This window comes from Colossoma macropomum, unplaced genomic scaffold (assembly GCF_904425465.1).
Source record: "Colossoma macropomum unplaced genomic scaffold, Colossoma_macropomum, whole genome shotgun sequence".
Classification (NCBI taxonomy): domain Eukaryota; kingdom Metazoa; phylum Chordata; class Actinopteri; order Characiformes; family Serrasalmidae; genus Colossoma; species Colossoma macropomum.
Window position 1 is genome coordinate 39771334 of NW_023494784.1, and position 15344 is coordinate 39786677.

The following is a 15344-nucleotide window of genomic DNA, read 5'->3' on the forward strand; positions in this document are numbered from 1 at the left end:
TTATAAATTAAGCTGCAATGTGTTTTCTGTGCTTTATTATTGCCTCTCCACCAAGCTCTACCTTATTTTCTCAGGTCTCCAATCACTGCTTAGTAGCCATTACTATTCACCACTGCCTCATGCCTTCGGGTTCATTAAATGCATGCCGGTGTTTGAATTTGAAGCTCTAGCTGTGGCCAAAAGCTGTATGTGCAGGATCCATAAAAATGAGATCCTGACCTGATAGAGTATGTCGTTTTCTACCCACCCACATTTGGTATCTACAATGCTTTTTTTTTTACTATACAAGCTAAATGTTAAGATTTCAAAGCAAACATCTACTTAAATGCATCGAGTCATCAAAGGTAAGATATAAATACTCAATAAACATCTTTCATGCCTGATGGGGCAGTTTAAGTTTTTACATTGGCTATGCTGTTTTCCCTCATCTTTGTACTGATTTAAACTCAGCTATGTTGTCTTCATTGTGCAAAAGTTGTGCCTATAGTGAGCGGATGCATGCTTTTTCATGAAGGGCACTGTTGATTAGTGAGGTGTTAGTTCTGTTTCTATGACTCCAGGTTTGATGTGTACACAGTCTTGCTATTGTTTTGTAACACTGTAGGGTGGAAGCACTGGAATAGGTAGTGTTATGAGTGCACAGCTGTCAGGATTAGGCTATAGCGTGATGTTATATTGCAAGACACACTTTGAAATTGCCAAGTTGGCCTACCCAAAATTGTATTTCTGCCTACGCTGCTGGGTTACAGTAATGTTGTAGACATTGTGACCCCTGGTTTCTATCCCTACCACTTTAAAGACATCTGAGATGCTACATTTTTCTACACTGAACCTCTCTGAATCATGTTGTTTACAGCTCAACAGTGTAATTATGCAGAAGTGTTTTGGAAAATCAGTGCAATTCTCTTTCAATGTATGTAAAATGGGGTGGGGGTCAGTGAAATTATGTGAAAGAGATGCTAACCGCCTGCCCACTAGCTGTCAAGCAAGAGAGGTTCACCTTGAGCTCTACAAAGACAAAGTGACAGCTACCATTTCTCTATAAGCAAATCTCACATGATGAGGTCACTGGGCGACATCCCTGTCAGCTGTATTGGTAAAGTCGTGTAGCTGATGTCATCTCTGCGCGACCCATGATTGCTTTTTCCTCCTTCTGCTGGCTGGTGAATAATAGCTGCTGTTTGGTGTCTAATTAACACATCTGGGCCTATGACGCTCGGAGCCAAGGGCCAGAGAGAGAAATAATAGTCTCTCGTGTTGTGATCCTTTAGACTTCATGCTAGTTTTAATCAACCATCTGGGTGGGCGGGCGTGTGTATGCGACTGTGCTGAGAAAGTGGCCGAAAGCGTGGCTGGGAGTGTAACTGCTCTTTGCGATGTGTTGTGATGTGATGAGGGTCGGAAGTGAGTGTGTGTGTCCTGTGGGCCTCTTTATGATTTTAAACAGGGTAATGAGGGCTGCCAAAGAGCTAGAGCTGTGGGAATAACCACAGATAATTATTCTCTCTCTCTCTCTCTCTCTCTCTCTCTCTCGTGGGATGCTAGCTAACAGTAGCATGTCCTGCTTTCCAAAATGTTTATAGTTATATAACTAGTCAATGTCTTCAGCCTAATGTTGGCTGACCAATGTCAACACAATTAATTTGCATAGCATCATATATCCAAATTAAAGCAAGAAGCCAAGAGAGGCTGTGCTTTACAGTGATTTTATCCTGGGTGAGGGGTGTTAGACACAATTTGAAGCATAAACCGCCTTAACCTATGGTAAAATCACTGTAATGTGCAGCCTTAAGTGGCATGTTGCTTCTATAAAATGACAGACAACAAAGAATATGACATGATACACATTTTTTCAAGAATTATTATTATTAATAATCAGGATAAACACTTATTTCACCAAGAAATGTTGCTCCTTTACTGTATGTTGTAAGGACAAAAGAGAAAGAGGACAAAAACTTTCAAGTCGTTAATCACTTTATATTGAATGCCTCAAGTTTTTAAAAAAACTTTTTGTCATGTAATAATGAACATATCAAAATGCAAATATCTTCAATATATAAGTAGTTTCTGTTCAACAAATTACAACCGCTACAACAATGTTAATTTCCATTAGCGCCTCTATGCAATTTCCAACCCTATTTAGCACCAAGCTAACAGCGTTGTACGTTTCTTTTCCCCACACAGGGGCTCAAACTCAAATGCCTCCCTACTTTCTATATAGTGCACTAATACTGGCTTCAGCACCCAAACATTGCATAATATATCTAACAAATAGCCATTTGGGACTCGGACATGTGTGCACAATTGCATATTCCATATATAAAGTGCATAATTTCATAATTGTGCTCTACATAGGAAGAAGCAGTTTGAGGTTCAGCCTGGGTTTAATGTTACTTAATGCAATACATCAAGTGACATTCTTTATGCTGCGTTCAAGTTTGCGGTAGACGGACAACAGCAAACTGGATATTCCTTTGTTTTCAGTGGAGCCTGAATTGAGCCGCAATTCTGCCATCGCCAGTGTCAGCGTTCCACAGATTGCAGCGGTAAGCAGAATGATCCATCAAGAGTTCAATTTTCCCAACTTTTACCTTCAACCGCAGTAGTCGAATTATCTGGATGTTGATTTTTTGGGTAGCCATAGATGCTGATGTCTTGTTGTTGAATTCCAGATGAATCCAGTATTATACAACATAAAATAAATGTTGCTCTCTTACTTTTTTTCAACATAAATAAATGATATATGCTGCTAAAGCTCTTTTTTCAATGCAAACGTGAACACAACATCAGTTATTTATATTGCAGTTTTACAGTTATATAATATAGTAAGTACTTTCATTTACAACCTATGATGCTAATAGAGGAGTTGCTTAGCCTGTTAGCCAGCTAATCAGTTCTAGTTAAAAAAGTGACTGTAATTTCAAACAGAACTAGGCTCTTACTTCTTTACTACACTCAGTAGTCAATGCTAGCAGCATTACACTCAAAGATTTTTCCATTAACAGCACAATAATTTTTTGACCATTTGGTGCAGTAATACAGAGTTCAGTTGTTGTGGTCACAGGCATATGTATGGTCAACATTTTGTAACAATTCAGCCAATAAGATTTCAGGACCAAACCTATCTGTTTTTTTAAATATGAGGAAGCTGGATCAGGGCATACATTTTTCATGCAGCTAAAAATTTGGAACCATTCCATTCCTACACTTCACTGCTGCCATATCTTGAACACTCCTGAGTTATTAATGTGGCCTTTTACACCAGCCACACAGGGCAGATATCGAGTATTACACAAATTATTAAAAAAAGCAATTCAGCTCTCAAAGCTTCGAGTCTGTTTTTTTTTTACTTTTTATTGCTTGCTACATTCCTCTAGAAACACATACTAAATACTCTATTTGTCACTGAAGACTAGTTATTTCCCAGTGAAGCTTCAGTAATCATGACTCAAACATATGTAGCTTTTTTTTGTAGGCACCCTATCGGCCATTCTGCCTGCAGAATGGAGTCTGCTAGGGAGCAATGATGGTGAAACGGGAGGGATAAGAGCCCCACACTGTGAAATCTATTATAATAATAGCTAGAATGATAACTACAAACTATATACCATGTTTATTATGTTATGCAACATCTTAATGCCTTTAGACTAATGCTGGCTGGATGTTGTCTACACAATGAATTTGCACATCTTTACACAATTACATTTTACATTTAAAAGCTTTAATTGACAGATCTCTCTCTCTCTCTCTCTCTCTCTCTCTCTCTCTCTCTCTCTCTCTCTCTCTCTCAATGTCATGGCAATGGTAGCCTGTCCTGATTTGCAAAATGTTTATTACAATGCAATATATCAATGTCTTTAGCCTAATGTTAGAATAATGTCAGCACAGTGAATTTGCATAGCATTACACATGCTTAACCATCACTCTAAATGATAGTAATTTAGCTACAGCTAAAGAGGAGCTGTTGTAATTGGGTTTTGCTTGTGAGAGCTCATCCCATCTCCGTTAGATGGTGTTATGGGATGGAGTGTTATAAACGGCGCTCTGTTCTTCCACCCCGTTCAGACCTTCTGAGTATCTGCACGAACAGATTAGCAAACATTCTGCCAGCGCTAACTCAGAATAATGAGTCATCTCTCTCTCTCTCTCTCTCTCTCTCTCTCTCTCTCTCTCTCTCTCTCTATCTCTCTATCTCCCTCTCTTTTTCTCTCTCTCTTTCTCTCTTACTCTCTCACTTTCTCTCTCTTTCACTCCTTTTTCTAACTCTCTCACTCTCATATCTATCTATCTATCTATCTATCTATCTATCTATCTCTTCCTTACTCTCTCCATCTATCTTTCTCCCTCTCCTTTTTCTTACTCATTCTTTCTTTCTCTTTCTCTCTCTGTCTCTATCAATTCATTTCAATTCGAGGTTGCTTTATGGCATGACAAGTATTAGCACTGGTAATGCCAAAGCACTGTTTATCTATTTGTCAATCTATCTCTCTCTCTCTTCTTTCTCGCTCTCTTTTTCCCTCCCTCTGTCTGTCTCTTTCTGTCAAGGCCAGCAACATAACACAACATGTGTCTCAATACATCCCAAATTAGCATTAAATCTCCCAACAACATCGGGTCGGGCCAATACTTACTCAAACCTTAGAAAATCAAATAGAATGTGTAACATTTCCAAAACCTCTATCCATTTTTTCACAGAGTGCTTCCTCAAATGAATACGTCTAAAAGTTTGTGGACATCTGCACATCTAATCTTTCTTCTAAAATCAATGGCATTAGTGTGGGGGGGGGGGATTTCTCCTCCCTTTGCAGCAGTAACAGCATTTTCTGGGAAGGCTTTACACAAGATGAACATTGCTTTGCATTCAGCCAAAAGAGCTTTATTTAATTAATTACTATATTTACTTAATTTGTGATGTCAGGTACTGATGTTGGATAATCAATTCTAGATAATAACTCATCTCAAAGGTATTGGATGGAGCTCCATCATGCCAGAGAACACAGTTCCACTGCTCTACAGCCCAATGCTGGGGGGCTTCATACACCTCTAGCTGATGCTTTACACTCGGCATGGTGACCTTCTGGTGATCATTCTTGTCTGCTCTAGAGAATCGCATTCTATTGGTCAATGCTTTTCTGTTGAGATTATGCAAGCTGTATTGCACAACTGAAACCCTGTGTCAGCAAAGGGTGAACCTTAAAGTAGCTGAATTCACTAAGTACAAGGACACTAGAGAGAGTGAAACATTTGTTGCATTTTTTCCAGATAAATGTGCAGAAACTGTGTTTATATTTGTATGCCAGTTTCATAGAGTACTGTGCAAAAGTTAGAGACTTCACTATTTAACAGAAACAAAAAACTAAATATACTATCCAAATGTTCAGTATTTTTACAGATTTGCTTTCAGTTTTTCAAATAAATCTGCAATGATCTTTTTCCACACTTGCAATTATTTATTTTTTTTTTTTCCCAAATTTTCTCCTCAATTCAGTCATATCAAATTCCACCCACTGGGACTTCCCCAATAACAGGATACAACCAGTGCTATGAGGGTGAAGACTAGCACAGGCTTCCTCTGAGACCTGTGAAGCACCACTGCATCTTTTCGAACTGCAGCTCGCAACATCATTGGGGAGCCGAACACGCTCAGACAAAAGCACCAACTGCCAGTTCTACTACGTCAGCTAACAGATGCCTGTCCTGACATCTCTTAGACATTTGCTCATTGCCCATTGGTTGCATTTTCTACATCTCAGAATCCAAATAATCCCAAACACGTTCAGTGATGTTGAGGTCTGGACTCTGGGGTGGTCAGTCCATTGTTCTGAGAACACCAGCAGCTTCTTTATTTGATGTGTCTGTTTCCTTTTCTCAGTGACAGCTTCTTGAACAGCTACACATCCTTTCAGATCCATAGAAGCTGGGTGCAATTTCTGCTTCTCACCAAGCCAAGTAATTTGAAATTTTGACCCAATATTCCATTAAACATTACTTAACATTTCAGATGTCTAAAATTTGGAGTTATAATTTTCTAATTCTTCAATTTTTCTTCTTTTTTTGGCTGTGTCCTTTTCTCAGTAAGAGCTTCTTGAACAGCTACATACCCATTTTGACCCATAGCACTGAGTCGTCTTCTCACAGTGGAAGGATGGACAGAAACACCTGTGGATTCTTTCAGATCTGAAGCAGCTTGATTTTCTCCTCTCTCTCAAAGATGAAAGCTTTAAGTGTTGTTTATCTGATGGGTGCAGTTTTGGTGTCTACCAGGTCTTAGGACCAGGTGTTAGGAGTTCCATTTTTCTCTGTATATTTTAATAGTTTTCTGAACTGTAGTTTTGAAAACTTACTTATTTTCAATTGACTTTTGTCCATCCTTCTGCAAGTGAATTTTCTGATATCACCTCAAAAATAATAATAATCTTAATAATCTTAATTGTACTTAAATTATAGGTTTTGACTGGGAATAGAAGAAATTAAGGGTCTCTAACTTCTGCCCAGTACTGTACACAAAATGTTCCTGAAACTGAAGGAAAACTCTGTCCCAGTCTTTGATGACCATAGTCTCTCTCTCTCTCTCTCTGTCTCTCCCTCTCTCTTTCACAAACATGCACCTGTGTCTATAAAGGTGGATCTAAAAACAAAAAAGCATCCACTTCCAGAGCCCAGTCATAGGGTAGAACGAGGTGTTGGGGCACAGTGAGCCGGTGAGATGGGGAAGGTGATTGGATTGTGCCGTGGCACAGCATGTACCAATTTCCCCGGCTTAATGGGATATTTCTACCCCCACCACCAGTCCACCTCCGTTTGTGTTTTCCTTCCCCTCGCCTCCTCCTTGGCCGTAGACGAATTTAGCCGCTCTGACTAAGAAAGATGGACAGTTGGCAGAAGCGGGGGAGGGGGTGGTGACAGTGTCGCACTTTTTTGTGTAAACACTAGTTTGTTGGTTCCGAGATGGACGCATAAATTGGTACAGAAGGAGAGGGCCAGTCTGGGTTACTGTTTTGGGATTGAAATGGGAATTGGGTGCCCACTTGTATCTGCTACTAGACAATGAAACACAACACATGTTCCACAAGGCATTTGCAGGTACTGCTATCTGCTGTTTGTCATTGCCAATGTCTTTGGAATTGAGACATAATCATGTATTTGTTGGTGAAGGTGGGGAAAACAGTGAGTGTAGAGGGTGTTCCATCTCTATGCACATGTGTGGTTGAACCAGAGTCACTACTGCTATACTGCCATGCTAAACTTCAGAACTCTGAGCTATGGTATGCATTCAGGAGCATTTAGCAGAAGTTGGCGACTTCACAATCATTGCACACACTGCAATTTTTACATTTCAGGCTAACAGGTCCACTTTTTACTTCTGTCCACTGCCACTTCAACTCTTTCATGCTTCCAATCCTAAAACCAACCAGTTAGAGCTGAGTCTTCCCACCAAAAGCTGTTCCTAAGGATCTCACTGACATTATGCTAGTGACACTAACATTCACACCAGCAACTACCCCACCAACTCCCCCTATTCCTGAGGAGAGTAGATAGAAGATTATCCACTTGCATAAGTAAGAGTTAATGGAAAATAAGTGAAAAAACAAGTGTTTTTAAAACTGGAGTTCAAGAAAACAAGACTACTAAAAACCATGCAAGACCTGGATAGACCACCAAGACTGTCTCCATCAGAAAAACGCCACTTTTATCTTTGAGTGAGAGGAACAAATCAAGCTCTTGCTTTAAATCTAAAAAATCCACAGATGTTTTTGTCCATCCTTCCACTATGAGAAGACAACTTAGTGCTATGAGTCTGAAAAAAATATGTAGTTGTTAAGCCTCACTGAGAAAAGGAAACAGACAAAAAAGAAGAAAGTTTGAAAAATGTGAAAATTAGAACTCTAAATATTAGACATCTGAGAGGTCAAGTAAGGTTTTATGGAATGATGGGTCTAAATTTCTAATTACTTGCATAATGAGAAGCAGAAAATGCAACCAACTTCTAAGACTGAACTTTGGAGGTGTGGAAAAATATCCCTGCAGTTTTCTTCTAAAAAAATCTCCTGAAGGGAATGGAAGCTGTAACATCACTCTTGTGCCAAATACTTAGCCTCTCCATCTTTCTAACAGCGACTGACCTTTTTAAATCTCGTACAAGAGACAGACGGCATAAATGAGAAGGAAAAAAGAGTGTCAGAACACTGGGCTAGTATAATCAGACTAGTGTCCTTACATGGCTTCTGGGGTCAGTTAATCTCACTGATAAGTCAGGGGAAATTGAAGGAGGACCTGAAGGAAAACAGGTAAACCGTTGACCTTCCAATCTGAAATGCTTCTAAAGATCCTGACAAATGTTCCATCTCAGATTATAATGTGAACATATATTCATATACCTGTATGTACATACTAATGGTCAAGGGTTTGTTTGTTTTCCTTCAGGTCCTCCTCACATTTACCAACTCATCAGTGACATTAACTGACCCCAGAGAGCATTTGTGAGGACAGTAGTTTTCTTCTTTATTCTTTATTGTCCTTCCTTTTTTATCAAGACAAGACTTTGATATAACATGTAAATTGTTTACATATTAAGTTTCAAAACTCGCCTTTCATTCTGTGGTCTATACATTCTATGTATGGAAAGTAAGCTCTGTTGTGAATTCATTGTATTTGTAATGCCTTATTTATGTTTATACGCCTTTTCCACATGCAGCAGCTAAGCTCCACCCATTCACACTGATAACACTTTTTGGTAACACTTTACCCGAAGGGTGTCTACATAACACGTACATAAACACTTTATAACATGTTCATGAAAGTTTAAATCAACATTCATAAAGCCTACATGCTTTACATGATATTAATATGGACTGCTAGGTCATTTTACTGAGAAAGATTTTTCAAAATAAAAGTTCTCATTTTTCATTTTGAAAAAAAATATTTTATTTTCAGTAAAACGCCTCATTTCTAGAGTGCCAAATTAAAAATGACCTTACTTTACCCTTCTTTAAGTGCTTTGACACTTAGGCACACCACCATACTAAGATTCAGTCAAATGATTGTTCCTAAGCATATTTATGAGCAATTTACTGTCCATGTAATAAAGTGATATGCAAAGCAACAAATGCAACCAAATTAACAACCAAAGCGATTTTTTTTTTTTGGTCACTTTTATTTTGGTTGTCCATAAAAATAAGGTATTTTAGTAAAAAATAATATACTTTTTCAAATAAAAAAATACGATTTTTATTTTGAAAACTGTATCTCAGTAAAATGACAGTAATCCATATTAATATCATGTAAAACATTTCTAAATGTTGATTTAAACATTCAATAACATGTTAGGAAGGGTCTGTGTAAGGTGTTATGAATGTGTTATGCAGACAACCTTCAAGTAAAGTGTTACTGAAGTTTTTCAGCCTATGCTGCTTTGTAAATGAGTCACAATATGGTACAGTTAATCAGCGCAGATGTCGTTTACATCGTTTACATCAACTCAAATGCCCAGCAACTACCAGGACATCACAGCAAGAGGTGATTGACTTGAGTTTGCCCAGAAGAACAAATGATTTACAAATCAAAGAACACCCCCAGACTTTGGTAAAGTGATGCCGTTAATAAACATAAAACACATGAAGCCAATATATAATATTTCTCAGTAATTTCGTAAGTACTTGCACACACTTTTGACACTGTTTTCCAGCAATTTCACTGTCTATGAATGAGTTTGAAATGACCATGATAAAGAAGGCAATTCGATTTTGCTCCAATACTCTAACTTCCCTCCTACCTGCTGGGCAAGTAACCATGTTTCCATGTGGCTGATTGCCCCAAATTTGATTGATACTTTCTTATCAACACCCTTGGAAAGCTCTGTGACAGTTCCGTATGTTAATGACTTTTTGCAATTCCAACTCAATTTGCAGCAATAATTGCACCTGCCAGTGTTCCACGTTGAATCCGCAAGTACCGTATCTAAGCAATCTTGGCCTAGAGAGAAGCTACTTTTTCTTCACTTGGCATATTTATTGTTTATTCAATAACTGTTGACATGATGAAGTGGGGCTGCATTTTATATTCACAACTATTGATCAGTTTGAATTGAATCAGTCTTGCATCTTGAACAAGGACAAGTTATGCATGCCTTCTTGAGGAACCTTTCGGTAACACTTTACATGAACGCTGCCACAAAACTTTGACGTAACCATGCCATAAACATGTCATGGCAGATGTCACATGCTGTGACCGAATATGTTGAGTCCACCTCATGAATCCTATTATACTTCTGTTGGTCAATAACTAGTCACATACTTGTTTCCAATACATCTTTTCTTCTGATCTCATCTGATCACTCCTCCCTGCAATTGGCATCTGTCTCCTTTCTTCATCTTCTCATCCCTGGTGTCCTTCCCTTCCAATATGTTCTCCTTCGGAACACAGAAAAGCACTTGCCTGAATCTGATGCACTTGACTGCCTCGCTCTCCCAGAGTGGATCCGCGGCACAATAATGATGCTTCAGCGGTACATAGCTGGCGCTCAGAGTCAGCAAGACTTCTCATCCGTTTTGGACAAAGACTTCAATACCTTCTCACCTTTCAGGACTTCAGTACCTTCTCACCTTTCTGGACTCTGTGTGGGATGCTGAGGTACCAGGTCATGTGTATTAAAGTCTGGGAGGATGGATAGAAGCAGCAAGGTCTCAGCGCTTGGCTGTTTGATGCTAGCAAATACAGCCCAGAGGAAATGCATTGGCAAGGTCATGAAAGTCAGCGTGGGCGATCAGCGCTATAATGAGAGTCTTAAGCGGAGGCTTCTGAAACTTTTGAAGGTATTTTTGACTTTTGCTGTGTTCATAAGCTCGCAAATGTCACAGTACACTGAATGTCAGCTAGCCTATGAACGCCCGGTCCACTCGGGGCCATAGGTGCACCCCAGCCTTGACATTTACTGACATGTAGTGAGAATATACGAACGGCTGAATCCCCGCGGCAAGAACACAATCGCTTGACCCTTTCACCCTGCGACTCTGATATTCTCCCAGTGGTGAGGGGAGGCGGGCAAAGGGTTTAAGAGGAAGGTGGTGAAAAACTTTGGCCTCGCACTATTCAATTTGCGAATCCACTACAGCCCTGGACTTTCTGTCCAAGATGTGGGTGCTGACCTAAGCTGCACCGTCGAAGACTGGACGCAGTCCCACCATAGGCCTCTGAAGTTAATCATAGCCTAGCTTACGCACTAGTGCTAATGCTAAGCTCTTCTCTCTGTACTAACTCGCATGCAATTACTTTTGACATTTTTAATGTCACCTTGCCTTGCCTAAAATTGCCCCATTTATTCCTTATTCTCATATAAAACCTTGAATTATTTCCCCCGCTGCAATTCTGCGTTCATTTTCTCGACTCTCTCTGGTTACGTGGTTCATAACGTTGACTTTAAGTGTCCAGGGTGCACTTTCTCTCTCTCCCCTACAATTTTAATCTAACCCCGCTCTTCCAACCCTAATTGGGCCAGGCGAATTTAAATCGCAGAGGTTTTGGCACTTCTTAATCAAACCCCAAATTCTTTCTTTCCCCTCTCTCTCACTCCTTCTTTCTCTCTTTTCTTCTCACTCTGGACTCCACAGCCAAAGGCCCAAGCTGTAAATTGGCAGTCGTCTGCAGCCAAGGAAAAAGTCATCATCTGAAGTATCACAGTCATTTAGGTATGGTGATCATGGCCAAAGTGATTTTGAAACGCTATTTCAAAAGGGAAGAAGGAGAGAAGGAGGTTAAAATTATGAGTGAAGTGTGTCTGGGAGAAATTGCTAAGGCCTGGTTCACATTTACCAGCATTAAATGCAAGGGGGGTTTACGTATGTGAGAATTTGACAAATTAATAACACAAAAGGAAAACTACTTATTTCCTACTTTATTGCAATTTTTGATGTCGGGAAGCAGAAGTGAGGTCGGGATTTGATGAATATGACTTGAAATATGAGCTAGTCATCAATTCACCCATTCATCTTCAAAAAAACATGACAAGCATGGTACAGAAGATCAGATTTGCTTTGTTATTACTTAGAATAGCCTCCAGGAGACATCTTGAATAATGTTTGGAGTGTACCGCACAGTGCACATTGAAACTATGCTCAGCATATTCCTATAGAGCCACCGTATATTCCTAGAGACTCCCACTGAGTCTCAGTCTTTTCCTCCAGAACCAGTATATTCCTATTTTTTTCAGTATTTTCCTACTGAATCTTAGCATATTCGCATTGACCTTGGTATGTTCCTACAGAGCGACTTTATATTCCTATAGATCTCATTATGTTCCCATTAAGCCTCAGTATATTCCTACAGAATCATTGAATATTGCTACTGATCTCAGTATTACCATGCTTGGTCTCAGTATATTCAATTTGAGCCCCAGTATATTCCAACTGATTCTCAGTATATTCCCATTCATCTTAGTATATTCCAGTTGAGCCTCAATATATTCTACTGGAGTGTCAGTATATTCCTACTCAGTTGTGCCTCAGTCTATTATCTCTGTAATAACTGTATTGTCACTGAGCCCCAGTATATACCTATAGAGCCAATGTATATTCTTTTGAGACTCACTGTATTCCTATCTGAGCCCTATTATACTCCTATTGATCTTGGTAAATTCCAGCTAAGCCTCAGCATGTTCCCACTGAGCCCTCAATATATTCCTATTGAGCCTCAGTGTATTCCTTAAGAACCACAGTATATTCCTATTGATCTCAGTATTTTCCTGCTGAGTGTTAATATAGCTGTACTGAGCTCCAGTATATTCCAGCTGAGCCTTAGTCTACTCTCACTGATCTGAGAGCCTCAGTATATTCCAGTTGAGTCTCAGTATATTCCTATTGAGCCATGCCTCAGTGTATTATTCTCACTGAACCTCTTCTTTTTGAGCCTGACTAAATTGAGCCAATATTCCTATTGATGTCTATATATTCTAGTTGAGCATCATTATATTCCAGTTGAGCCTCAGTATATTCCTTTGAGTCCCATTATATTCCTGTACAGCCTCAGTACATTTCTATTGAGCCTCAGGATATGTCTATGAAGCCTCAGTACATTCTTATTGAATCAATATAAAACCTTGGTTTAGCCTTGTTCCTATTGAGTCCCACTTTATTCCTATTGTATAGCCCCTATACATTCCTACTGAGTCCCAGTATATTCCTAGTGTGTCCTAATATATGAGTCCTAGTATGTTCCTATTGATCCTCATTATATTTGTAATGGAAATCATTACGTTCATTCCCATCGACATTCATTACATTCCTATTCAGTCACTGTATATTCCTATTGAGCCTTATCATTTTCCCTTCTCACTACTTGCAAAGCATTCTGGGCTCAAAATTTGAAGCATCTTGAGATATGTTGGGCACTTACCAACTTTCTTACCAAGTGCGCAAAAGTGCGCTAAACCATGGAAGCTTTCGCCCACGGCCCCTGGTTGCATCCTCCGTGTCCATCAGACTGTAGAAATACCTGCTGTCCTTTCCAATGCCTGTCCAGAAAAACCAGCTGTCTCACAAACGGCCCGACTGAAAATAGACGGTCTCTGCTGTGACATCTTTCACAACTTGCTGACCAAAGCGTTCACTGTTGTAACTCCACCTGTCTCTCCTTTGATAGTGGGTTGCACAGCAGTCCTCAGAATCTCAAGACGTGCCACTTACGCCAGTTCCAACTTTTTATGTAGTCCCTGCTTTACTGTTATGCATGATTGATATTAACACACTGTATCACACATATACATCACACAATCCATCTTTCCCTCTACTTTTCCTTCAACAACATGCCAATTTTAGATTGTTGATTGGATATCATGAACAGCAGCAAATACTCTGGGCTGTAAAACAAATGAACTTCAATCCTTTTGGTAGCCTGGTGGTTCCCAGTGGCTGCCAGATGCATTGTATTGCTCATCATAAATAAACAAGATAACTGAAGATTTTTATTTTTGGGGGTATCAACCAATATCAAGTCTGCTATTAACATTTTTATACAAGCAACCACTGCACATTTCAAGTACAGTCAAATTTAGGTTATAACTTACATTTACTAGACACTGTTATCCAGAGTGACTTACAATTTTACATAGGTAGGCCAAGATAGTGTTATCAGTCTTGCCCAGGGACTCTTATTAGTATAGTGTAGGGTGCTTGCCCAGGCAAGGGATTGAACCCCAGTCTACAGCATAGAAGGCAGACGTGTTACCCACTACATTATACCAATCAACTTAGGACATGTAGAGCTGACAATGAGTTCTACAGTGAAAGCACTTCAGTTTTGTGCACCTACTGCCAAGACACGTGTTAAATAGTGTTTAAACACAGCTTCTATTATATCCATAGAAAAGAATGAGATGCTCAACTTATGCCAGTAATCACTGACATAAGTGGCCCTTAAACTAAAAATGATGGACATTTGTTCCATTTATGATTCTTTTGTGATGTGCTACTCAGATATGCCTTATTTGACATGTAAATGCTACGAGAATTTGATATTTTTACAATTTTGGCCAATTTTTGATCAAAAAATTCCTTAATGCCACTTAAATTTTGTAGTTTTTTGCTTATACAGATCTTGAAAAACAAGTGTCAACTCAGATACCTTTTCAGAAACTGTCTAAAAATTTGATTGTGGTTCATTCCACTGCTTATTATTGTGTAAAAATAAATAGCGTAAGATTTTTTATTGTTCTAATTCATGCTGAGTTCTAAAACTGTGATACACAGCAAAAGAGGCTTTATTTTTATTGAGTTGCATGTTTACTATCATGCCATTCTTTTAACCCTTTGTTATAATACAAAGACTAAAAGCTAATAGAGAGCTAATATAATGATAGCAAGTGAACTTCGGTTGGGTTTTTGAGCTTGATTGCTGGCTGATAGATGGTCAAAGGTGGACGAAATAACTCTGGTTAGGGAGGGCCAAGTCTGTTGAGTGCTGTGATGTATGAATTATTTTAGCCCTTTGTTTAAATATGAAGGCTAAAAGCAGGGCAATAATATCAGGATTTTGAGTGTTTTTTTTAAGCCAGATAACTTACTGATGCTCAATGTCCAAAACTCAGTGGTCTCACACTGGCTATTGAGGTCTGCTGAGTGTTCTGATATGTGAACCATGTTGGTAGCTTAAACCGAAGGGTAGAAGGCAGCTATGTATGTCACCTGCAAAATGCAGGCTTCAGGTTCTAAGTGGTAACAGAAGTTGTTCATCAAAATAACACAACACTACTGTAAAAAACTCACAATACATTTACTTTTGATACGTAACTATGGAATTCGTGTACTTTGTCCACAATTTGTAATTAAACGTAAAAAAGGTCACTTGCATTTGAT